This window comes from Leptidea sinapis, chromosome 14 (genome assembly GCF_905404315.1).
Source record: "Leptidea sinapis chromosome 14, ilLepSina1.1, whole genome shotgun sequence".
Lineage (NCBI taxonomy): Eukaryota > Metazoa > Arthropoda > Insecta > Lepidoptera > Pieridae > Leptidea > Leptidea sinapis.
Window position 1 is genome coordinate 9166392 of NC_066278.1, and position 12921 is coordinate 9179312.

Here is a 12921-nt window from a genome sequence, read left to right on the forward strand (position 1 = left end):
TTTTTGATTTTTTTTTAATTTTAAGGTACTTAGGTAAGGTAAGGGGGTACTTTAAACATGGACCTCTCCATGAGAGAATATAATACGCTAGAATAATTGTCACAAATGATATTAGTATTTTATAATCCGTATTTTACCAAATAACTATTAATTACGATAAATATTCAGTTTTGCGTCTCTTCTGCCAGTGGAACGCAAAAGTCTTTCATCAAATGTTTGCATTTACGATCTGAACAGACTACCGAAAGATTGAAAGGTTGGTTAAAAGTGTAATTAGTACCTGTCAAATCAAATCACCCAAGTTTGCTGCTGTTTGTTAGATAGATAGAGACATAGGCGTTGTTTTTTGTCTGCTTGTCTGCCCGCCGCTTTCGGAGGTATATCCCAGACTGTTACACTATTGTTTTGATTTAATATACCAACTTCATTTTTATACATTCTCTAGATAATTAGTTTAATTGAGGTAATATATTAAATAATATAATAAATAATTAATATTTATTGTCATAAATAAACATATAAAACGAAAGTACTCAGATTTAATAGATTATTATACAAGTGATTACAATTTGTATAAATATTAACACACTTTTTACACAAATTATCTGACCCCAAGTTAAGCATATATAGCCTGTGTTATGGGTCACAAGACAATGATATATTTAATACAATATACTTACTTAAACATACATAAATTAATATAAACATCCATGACTCGGAAACAAACATCCATATTCATCATATAAATGCTTGCACCTACCGGGATTCGAACCCGGGACCTCTAGCTTAGTAGGTAGGATCGCTAACCACTCGTCTATACAGGTATAAATAAATCTAGGTAAGTACCGCAATCGTTTAGATTATCGAATTTTTAACCTTCTAGGTTACAGCGCGAATATATAAGCAACCAATGAAAATTTAATAATGATGTTAAGTGATTACTGCCCGCCCACACTCCCTTGCAACACCAGTCGAACACCTCTGCAGAACACTCCCCGTGACGAATGCATTAGAAGACACAATATTATGCTGAAGCGATGTCTTCACGCAAAGCCAATATAAATAAATATTAATTGTTCAAAATCTATAGATAAACTTTTGACAATTCATATGACCAACTTTAGAAGATACGGGGAATATTTTCACACCTACTTTTCCCAATGTTTTTGGCCGAGATTTTAAAGATAAGTTTTTTTTCGTATTACCTTAATCTAATCACAGATATATTTATTAAAATATTGATAACTGAACACATACCACAACAATGGACCACATCAACTATAATATTGCTTCACGAAAAAGGTAAGAGAGATGATATCGCTATTATAGACATCTCACTAATATCCAATGTATATAAAATCTTCCCAAACATATTGCTAGAGCGTATAACTGGAATACTTGACAACAATCAACCCAAGGAACAAGCAGGTTTTAGAAGTGATTTTTCCACAAAAGATCATATTCAAACTATTAAACAAGTGATAGAGAAGTGCAACGAATATGGATGTCGAAAGAAGATCTGGACAATCAACCTTATTTTGAGCTATTTTCAAGAAGAAAGCAATGACAGAGATCATACGTCATTTCTCAAGCGGTAGTAAATGTTGCTTTTTACAATGCTGTTCGTAGGACTTTGAATTGTATCTGTCGATAGTACGGTAGCATAGAAAGCGTAAGAACTTTTTTTGAATATTTTCTATTCGAGAAATATATGTAGAATACAAAGGATTCCAGATTTGAGAGGCATATTCTAAGTGACCACGAACGAAGGTGCAGTACAATATCTTCAGTGTCTTGACTTGATGGAAATCACGCGAGCTTCTTATAATAAATCCAAGGGCTTTCATAGCTTTTGATATAGTTAAATTTATATGTTGGTCAAATAATAGTTTCTTGTATTCAGAAATTTGCATTGGGATGAATATGGTATTAATATTAATGCTGTACTTGCTTAACCACCTGAGGTGACGACATAATAATTATTTGTGATAATCCAAAAAGTCTACAAGAAATGACAGAACAACTCATATACAAAAGTGAAAAAGTGGGGCAAATAAAACAAAAGCAATGACTAACCAAAATAAAATTCTAATCAAACCTTTTGACTCAATTATTATTGATTATGTAGACGAATACACATACCTTGAGCAACAAATATCTCCAACAGAAATAACAATGAAGGAAGTATATAATAGAATAAACATAGCATGGAAGAAATACTGCAACTTAAAGAAATTATGAAAGATCCGAGAATACCAATTAAGCAAAAAGAAAAGTTTTAAATAGATGCATTTTACCATGCTTGTCCTACGGCTGTCAAACATGGAGCCTGATCAAAAAAACATTAAGGCACTAAAAACTTGTCAGCATAGCATGGAGAGAAGTATGCTCAATATAAAAATACAGGACAGAATACGACTTTAATCCATACCAGAACAAACAAAAATAACTGATGTGAAATATTATACTAAAAACCTCAAATGGAAATGGACAGGCCACATGATCAGGAACAAAAAGACAAATGGTCAAAAAATATTACTGAATGGTATCCTAGACAACATAAAAGGAAAAAAGGCAGAAAACGTCTTAGATGACATACAAAAAGTAGCAGGTGCAACCTGGTCGAGAAAAGCGAGAGACCGCTCACTGGAAAAGTTAGAGGACTATGCCGAAACTCGAAAGGCAAGACATCCAATAATTACCGGTGTAAATAGTAATTACCTACAAATAAAAATAAATATAAATAGAATTTAAATTTAGGTTAGATTAAATTAGTTAGGTAAGGAATCATTGTACGTAATTAAGAATTGTAAATAAAGGCTATTATTATTATTATCTGCAATTCAAATAAGGCACTTATTTCTCAAGTCTAATCTTTGTTCAGTTGAAATTTAGGCTAAATTTCAACTCCGGAATTTGCAGAATTTTATTAAATGGGTTGGTTGTGGTGCGTATCACATTCCCTCTGCCTCTCACTTGTAAATGTTATTTTTTGTTTGTAGACATGTCCAAAATAAGTATAAAGATTTGGATATATAAATGTATATAAGGACATCAGTTATGAAGTGACACACAACCTCAAGTTCTTAGAATAATATTACTTATCTGTGGCACCTGCTAATGTGTCATTTGAATGTTTTAGATGTGAAGAAGCTGCCTGATTGTACCAATAGTGTGTCTCGTGATCAAAGTAATGTCGTATGCACTCACTGTAAGGAAGGTAAGCAAGCAAGAATGCCATTCAATAACGTCGGTTCTAGAGCTACAAGACCACTACAACTTATCTGGCCCAATGGAAAATTCATCATTTGGATGTATAAAATACTTATCACCCGCCGCTCGAGGTGTGCTTGCGCACTGCGGCTCGCGCGCCGGTTGATCCTGCCGCAATCACAACCGCCGCCCCGCGCCCCAGTGCTCAACGTTCACACTCAGGATTTGCGATGCAAATGGAACAATTAGAAGGCCGATTATCAATTGCTGTATTCCAGATTAACTATGTTAGATTGGTCTGAATTCTATAACATTAGTAATTTAAATGAAATGCTAAGTTATTTCTATAATATAATAAATAATATTTTGGATGAATGTGTACCTAAAAGAAATAAAAAGAGGAAAAGTAGTGTGAATTAACGATACCCGGAATGGTACACGAGTGACCTAATAAAAAATATTAAAACTAAGGCGATGCTACACAAGCGGTATAAGGAAACAAAATTACTATGATAACAATAAATTCTCTTTATACAGAAAGTCCGTATAACAAGATGTTGAAGCGGCATATGAACAACACAAGGAAAAAATTCAGTGTCAGTTTTCCGCTGATCCGAAATCCTTTTGGGAATATATAAAAGCAAGAAGGGGGTCATAAAATAAGCAATTAATTTTGAAAGATGGCAAACTTCACACGAATGAAGAAATTGCTCTGCAATTTCCTCAGTTCTTTGAAAGTGTTTACAGTTGCTAAAAGTCACTTTTGGACGCAGGATCGGCGGCATGCTACGGGGCTAGCAGCGCGCAAGTCCACTTAGAAAACCACGAGAGTTATTCCAGTCCCGAAAGGTAAAGCGACACCAGATGTCAGTGGGTATAGACCGGTGGCAGTCCTATCATGTCCTCTAATGGTCAGAAGCGCATATGCAACTGCTGCATATGTCGTTCCCCGACAAAGTCGCTACATGGTAAAACCCTATATGAACTGTGGAAAGGGAAGAAACCCAAAACACATGAGGATATTTGGCTCAAAAGCTATGGTTTATGTACCCAGGGAAAAACGCGTGTGAAAACATTATAAATCGATTGATGGACGGAGAGATGTTTCTTTAATTATGAAGGTCCCTAAAAAGTACAAACTCAGGCAGTCACAGAAACAATATACATATTCAGGAGTCATCCACACATGTGATGTCCAACAGAGACTCAGATATAATAGTCCAGTCATTTAAGCTTAAATTAGGTAAGGATCTCGGAATTCGAGATACCCAGCTGTAAGTCTGTAAATACTTGTATATTGACACCCTAAAAGTTGTCTCAAAACCTACATATGGTAGGGTGTACGCAACTATTAAATTTCAAGGTCAAAGGTCACAAAAATCTGTTTTTTGCGCTTTCTTTGTAAATATCTCATTTTCTATGGGTTTTTTGTATTTATTATTTTAGAGACTGAGCGTTTGGCGATTAAATAAAACAACTGCTTGACTGTGAGGAATATGTGGAAGATATATGGAAGATATGACTTATAAAAAAAATCAAATTCAAAATTTCTATATTTGGTATTAAAATATATATACAAAATTACTTAAATCTACTTATTAAAGCAATTACAATTAAGCCTTATATATATAGGTATCAGAAAACTTATTTCTACAACCATATCTACGTATTAAGGGATAAAACTTTATTATGCTTAAAAACTAATTCACGAGGTTTGTGGGGGGGAAATCCAGGAAACTGGGAAAACCTGGCTATTTGCTATTGATATAACGTAATATTAATCGTAACCTATCACTTAACCTAACTTAAGACTAATGACTAGAACTTAAAACTAACTTAAAAACTAAGGTAAATAAATACATAGATATGTATACATACATTTATAATATATAAATATAAGAGGGGTGTGGGGAGGGGGGGATCTTGGGAAGGGGGAGGGTATAGGAGGCCAGTTTTCGCCGTTATTTAATTCTTATAACTAAACCAATTTACAATATATTGGTTTTACATTTATTCAGACCTAGCTAGAACTCTGTGTGCGTGAGTGTGTGTGTGTGTGTCTATACGCTAGTGTTCTGTGAGCTCTCACCAGATGTGATATGCAGTTGTAATGCATGTTTATTACGTTTTATGCTGAGGCAGTACTCTGTGAGTGACTTACGACTACAAGTCGAACGGAGGGCGGGGTTTATTCCGTCCTTCAGTCGGCGTAGCCCTCTGTAGAAGCTATGAGATATCTCTTGTATGTGTTGTTCTAATGTTGGGATGTTTTTCTTTACATGAAGTCGTTTAAGATTTGAACGCGGGTGGGTCCGGTAGATGGTTTTAAGGGATCTATTTTGCACAGTTTGTAGTTTACGTAATTGTTTTGATTTGTGTTAATCCATACCGGACTTGCGTATGTCATGACCGGGCGTATGTAGGACTGGTATAGTAGACGCTTGTTACTAGTTGAGAGAGTGGAATTCCTATAGAAAATGGGTCTCAACAGGCTCAAGGCAGTAAGTGCCTTAGAGCGGGCGTAATTAATATGTGGCGTGAAGGAAAGTTTCCGGTCCAGGATAAGTCCTAGGTATTTAGCCTGTGACTGCCATTCGACCGGGTGGTTATTAATATGTGGCTTTAAAGAGATATTGAGTTTACGGGAAGTTTTGAACCGCCTCGGTCTTTGTGTCATTGATTTTAAGCTTCCACTTAGAGAAGTAGTTGCTTACACAATGTAGGGCTTTATTAAGGTGGGAGACTATAGATTTGATGTTCTTACTGCTGCACAGATAAGCTGTGTCATCAGCGTACAGGGCGAGGACCGTGTTCGGAGGTTTTGGGATGTCTCTCATATAGAGTAAAAATGCCCTCGGTGAGATGATGGAGCCCTGTGGAACACCTGCTACTACTGGATGTGGGGGGGATAAACTATTTTTAACTCTAACTCTATTCAAAGAGGACTTGTGCTTCGAATAATTTGTGAACTAAGGCATCATGCCAGACGGTATCGAAGGCTTTCTCAAGGTCGAGTAGAACCATACCAGTCTGGTGTCTCAAGTTAAATTGGTGTGTTATATGTTCGACTACGCGCGCCAGTTGGTGAGTAGTCGCGTGTGACCTTCGGAAACCGAATTGTTCCTCAGGTAGGTTTGATTCTATAAGTGAGTTTATTCTACACTGGCCTGCAAAAGTAAGTATCACACTTTTAAAATTGGGATAACGTTTTAAGTTCACAAGATATACTTTAGAAATAAAAAGGACTCCAAAGAGAATTTAATTTTGTACATAAAAACTTTATACTCGGTAACTTTCTTTTAAGAATTGGCTGAAAAAAACCTTCAAAAACAAAACCATTCCTTTTTCAAAGCGGACGTTTCCGAATTACAATTTTACCATTCACATTTTTCATTCTGTTTTAAATTTTTTTCAAGATCGATGGGTCTTGTTTTAAAAATTTATGGTAAAAAGCACATAACATTTATTTATCATGCCTCTTTCAGTTGAAGTATGTGCTAGGATCATGGCTTTTCTGGAACTAGGCATCAGTATGCGTCGCACTGCAAGAATGGTGGGTGTGACGCTACGAACGGTCCAGAAGGTAAAGCGAAGGTACGAAGAGACTGGACACCATCTGAGGAGACCTTGTAATGGCAGACCCAGGTGTACCAGTGCCCGAGAAGATCGTTATATTATTTCCACTGTGTTAAGAAATCGCCACCAAAATGCAGTTGAAGTCCAGCAACAGCTACTTCAGACCCGGAGGGACTACATTAGTGACAGTACAGTGAGAAGAAGACTTGCTGAAGCAAATTTGAAACCCCGAAGACCAGCGAGTGGCCCAAAACTCGAGAGACAGCATCGAGTAGCGAGACTGCGATACGCCCGTGAACACATGCAGTGGGATGAAGAAGAATGGTCAAGAATTTTGTTTGCAGATGAGTCTCGATTCTCCCTTTACACTTCTGATGGAAGGCGAAGTGTTTACAGGCGACCTGGTGAGCGATACCTTCAAGCCTGCATCTCAGAAAGAGTCCAATACGCTGGAGGCAGTGTACATGTATAGGCTGGCATATCTTCAAAAAGTCACACAGAGCTAGTAGCCATAGAAAATGGCACCCTCACTGGGCAAAGATATGCTCAAGAGATTCTCAATGAGTATGCAGGGCCGTATTTAGCAAATATGGGTGATGGATCGATGCTGATGCATGATAATGCCCGGCCACACACGGCTCATATCGTACAAGAGTATATTCAGGAGGTCGGTATCAGCGTGATGGCTTGGCCATCAAGAAGTCCTGATCTTAACCCGATTGAACACGCCTGGGATGAGCTTGGGAGGCTAGTCAGAAATCGCAGACCACCACCTACTACCCTCAGGGCATTAAAGCAGGCCCTGGTAGAAGAATGGGAGAATATTCCCCAACATCGACTCCGATACCTAGTGTTCAGTATGCCAAACCGGCTCGAAGCTGTAATCAGAGCTCGAGGAGGCAATACCAGTTATTAAAAATTAAATAACATGTAATACATTTTAGTTGATTTTTTTTACACTAAACTAAAAATGTCTATTTTCATTGTTTTATCTTTTTTAAGTTAAAAATTTTACTAATGTATAATTTTAGTTTCTAAGAATTAAAGCCTATAAAATTTGCAACAAAACGTTTTTAATCTTAAATCTCTACCTTCTATAGTTAAGAAAAAAATTTAATTTGAAAAGTGTGATACTTACTTTTGCAGGCCAGTGTATTATTAATTAAAATTTCTAATATTTTACTTTGTGTGCAAAGTAAACTAATTGGTCTGTAGTTCGCGGGGGAGGTGGGGTCTTTTCCCGGTTTGTGTATCGCGGTGATTACTGCTATTTTCCAGGACGAGGGAAAATAGGTGAGACGGAGGCACGCATTAAATATATTAACTAAGGTGTCTATTGCTTTTGAAGGGAGGTGTTTTAGAAGTATGTTCTGTATGTCGTCGTGCCCGAGGGCTTTTCGCGGTTTACAGGTTTTTAAAATTAATTTGACTTCGCGAGGTACAACTGGCGTAGGTGCGGTCGGTCCGTTTATTTTGTAAAGGTGGTCTAGAGACCGCGACACCTCGCGTTCGGTGTCGGGGTCTCTCAGATCCACGGTGAGTCTATGCTGTCGCTCAAAGTGTGCACCTAGGGCCTCGGCCTTTTCAGCGTCCGACCGGGCGGGGCCCGAGGGGGTGCTGAAGCAGGGTAGAGGGGTGTGTACGTTTTTAAGGCGTCTCGCGAACTGCCAGAGGGAAATGTCGCGGGTGTCAAGCGATTCGAGCTTTTTGTTCCATTCGTTGGAAGTGAGAGATTTTATTTTAAAAGACATTTGGTTTTGAAGTGAATTAATAATCGTGTTAAACCGACGCGTATGAAGTCTCTGTGCGTGATGTCGGTATTGGTTTTTTAGTTTGATAAGTCTTGTTATGTCGTGTGGAAGTTTGTTTGTTTGTTTCGGTGTGAACGTCGGGATGTTCGCGTTACGGGCTTTGATTATAGCGTCAGTCAGTGTTTGTGTGGCGTTGTCCACTAATTCGGGTCGGTGTAATTTTAAGGAGCCGGGGGAGGGGAGGGCTTCGTTAATATGTTTTTTCTAAGTGTCCCATTTAGCATTACCGTATTTGAAGAAAGGTCGCGAGATGCGCGGGATGAGGCTATTAATTTCGAAAATAATGGGACAATGGTCCGTGATAATGTCATAAGTCAGTGGGTCTGTAACGTTTGTGATATTTTTGGCAAGGGTGAGTTGTAATTTAGCGGCAGAGTGCCTAGGGTTGGAGGGGAGGTGGGTCGCTTTGTCCGGAATTAAAATATTATATTCGTGACCTGCAAACCTGATTAAAAAGACGCGATCCATTGGAATTTGCTCGATTGCAATCCCAGTGTCTATGGCGGGCGTTAAAATCTCCGGAACAGATGACAGTGTTGCCGAGAGAGAGAGCTTTTGCGATGGCTGTCGTGATTCTACTGTCTTGCTTAGGGCAATAAAAGTTAACTATTGTGATGGGTGTCTGTCCGCGGTGAGACTCTAATCTAATTGCAATTATATCGCATATATCATGCTCCACCGGTGGAAGTGAATGATGCGATATATTTGACTTGACAAAAATTGCGACGCCACCTCGGGCGCGGTTGTCTGTCTGTCCGTCACGTCTGTAACAGGTGTAACCGGGAATTGAAAAACGTCGTGTGGGAACGAGGTGTGTTTCTTGTATGAGTGTAATGTCGATGTTGTGTGTACCTAGGAAATGTATGAGTTCTCTTTTCCTACTCACAATACCGTTTATGTTAAGCGACGCTACTCGTAGAGGACGAGCAGTGCCAGGGGGAGGGGTCGCCGTCTCTTCATCCATGGATGCTCAGGAACTCAAACACTGTGATGATTTGCTCCTCGTAGCTCATGCTGCGGCGGAGGAGGCTTCAGCTGACCTGCGATTTTAATTAGTTTTATAATTTCATGGGTTGACATTTCCTCAGAGTCTGGCTCTTCGGTTGTTTTAAAGGGGGCTGAGTCTGTCTCGACTCTTTTAAAGCCACCTGGCATAGTGCCAGTGGGCCTAAGGCCTGGGAAGATTTGTCTTCCGGACTGGGTGCCCGTGAGGGGCGGCGGTCCGGCAGTGGACCGCGTTGTGGGTGGCTGAAGGCCTGACGGTGACGGGGCGTTCCCTGTCATTACTGAGTTCCACCCGCGGCCGTTCGCCATGCTCGATTTGAACAGGCGGGGCTGGGGTGGTGCGCTTTGGCGGGTCTGGAAGTGCTCCTGGCTCTTCTTGACGGCCGCAAGAAGATGCGGCGTTGGGGGCACTGGCGGTACGAGGCCGCGTGCTCTCCGCCGCAGTTGCAGCACCGGACTGGAGCCTCCTCCTTCCGGTCACACTCCGCTGTGAGGTGGGCTCCCGTGCACTTGACGCAGCGGGCGGCCCGGTTGCAGTTCCGTTCTGCATGTCCGAAAGTCTGGCACCTGGAACACATCTTGCCGTATTTATTGTTTGCTTTATATTTATAAATTCGCACCGATTGGTGACAGATATATTTGATTTTCCTGAAGGCACCGATATCAGTGCTCTTCGGGAGCGTCACTTGGTACCAGTGCGTCGCCCTTGAAGGCGACAACTTTGGTGGGTTTGAACCCCAGTTCCAGAAGTGCACTACCTAGCTCCTCTGCGGAGCTATAGTACAGGCCTTGGACGACAGAGATGTGGGCTCTGTCGTCCTTGTCAGTGTATGTGTGGAACTGCAAACGTTCCACACCTTTGAGCGCTGCAAGGGCCGATTCTTTATCGGCCTTAGTCTTGCAGGACAGCTGTGCAATATGAGGCTGAATATTAAAATTAAAATTTTACGGCGAGAAGCGCCTAGGTTCAGCACCTATCAAAATCGAAATTCTCCTTGGAGATAATAATTGGAGTCGGCCTCGCCTGTGAGGGCTTGGCCGTTACCTTGGCTCCCGGTGTCTCCTGTACCGGGAGCGGCTTAAACACGTTGGCCGTCGCCAACGGCGTGGGGCGTCCGTTGTCCGGGCGCGGCTTGGCCGTACGCCGCCGCGTTACGGCGATCCAGTCCGGCAGGCCGCCGTGCAGCCGCTGGCCGGACTCCTGCTCCGGCGGCGAGGCCGGGCTGTCCATATCCATCTTGGCGATCACCTTCGCCGAGGGTTGCTTACCGGGGCTAGGGCAGCCCCTCTTCATGACCTGCGACACAGAAGTAACACACTAATTAACTATCAACTGCTTCGAACCGTTAAAAAGCGCACCAAAGGGGCGCGTGTAATTAATAATACAAGGAATTGCGATAGTAAGTTCCACGGAAACCAGCGCGCAAACACGTCTCGTCCGTTCAAGCGCAGGTAGCGGAATCTGATGTCAGATATGATTTATTAAAAGTTACATGATATATATACAAAATCCTTAAAACTAGTTACCCAATTACAATCGTTACTTAAAAAATATTTACAAGTTCAGAAAATACACACCAATACTAAAGCTTACATTTTAACCAATAGTAAAATGTTTCATTCAATAAGAATTGAGAATAATATTATGTGTTCTATCTCGCTCTAAAACTAATGCTATCGCAGTTTATGTAAACTCGCGTCGAAGCTCGATCATACGATGTCAATGAGCATTCCGCACCTACGGCTGTTGCTCATTGATTAAAATTGCATGAATAGCGATCGACCCCCGAGTCCCGACGCTTCATTCGAGGACGCTCGGCCTTGCTGCGCGGTTCTTTAACGCGGAGCATATGACTGATCACGTGAGTATGTCTGCGATCGTCGAGAGAAAGTACGATGCTTGAAACTTCACTGAGATGACTACTGGTGATCTGTATGGTTCTATGAGTTGATGTACAGCATTATGAAATGGATGGAAAAATCAGAGCTAATATAACGTTATATAAAATAAAATGTTCTTGTCAGAACGAATCTTTCGGCATACGCTTATTACAATTATGCACGATTACTATTTCTAGGATCTATAATGCTACGATACAAGTTAGGTATTAGACATTTGTATTAATTGATATTATTGGTTGTAGGTACAGCTACATGAGTCCCCTTCAAGTGAAACGCACCGGCAACTTGATGAGTCGGCCTGTCCTTGACATTTTGATAAGCTAGGACGTCAAGTTGTTCGTAGGGTCCGGTAACGTGGTATTTTGGGTATTGGTGGTATGTTTGTTAGGTATGGTATCGGTAAGGTTTTGGGTAACTTGTACAGGTAAAGGTAATGAATATAATGTATTGTTTTCTTCAGTTTCATTTAATAAATATGCAGGTTTTAAACGGTCGATCGGTATGTTTGTTTGTCGACCTGGTAACTGAATGGTATAAACTTTACCGCTTCGTTTGATAACACGGTACGGTCCTTCATATGGTGTTTGTAATGGTGGTTTTACTGAATCTATTCTAATAAACACATGACTGCATGTATGTAAGTCTTGATGAACAAATATGTGTTTGTTATTACGATGTGAAGTAGGTGAGTGTGGTTTATTAGCTACGATATGGGTACGTAACTTATCAACGTAGGTATGATCCAATGAGGTAGATGATGTTTGTGTGTTTATGTCGAAGAAATCACTTGGTAGACGAAGGTTATAGCCGTATGTTAGTCCGGCGGCGCTAACGCCTGTGTCCGATCGTAGGACTGCGCGCAGGCCTAATAATACGGTTGGTAGTTCATTGACCCATGCACAGGTGTTCGTTAACTTTGAACGAAGGGCTGTCTTCAAGCAACGATGAAAGCGTTCTACCTTTCCGTTACTCTTTGGGTTGTAGCTAGTACTTTGTATCCGTTTAACTCCCATAGTTTTCATGAGGTTGGTAAACAGAGAGCTTTCGAATTGTCGACCTTGATCGCTTGTTAGTGTCGCTGGGCATCCAAATCTTGAGATCCAGTGATTGTATATGATATCTGCAATTGTCTCGGCTGTAATATTGTCGCTAGGGATTGCCTCAGGCCAACCAGTGTGTCTGTCGATCATTGTTATCAGATAACGATGTCCTTGAGTAGAGGTAGATAGAGGTGCAACAATATCTATGTGTATATGCTGAAAACGATCGCTTGCGTCAAAACATTGAATTTTGCTGACTGTGTGGCGTTGTATTACTTTTCTGACAAATTATACAAGTTTTACTCCACTTCCCGATGTCGATATTCATTGATGGCCAAAAGAATTTTTGAGATATTAATTTACGTGATGTTCGT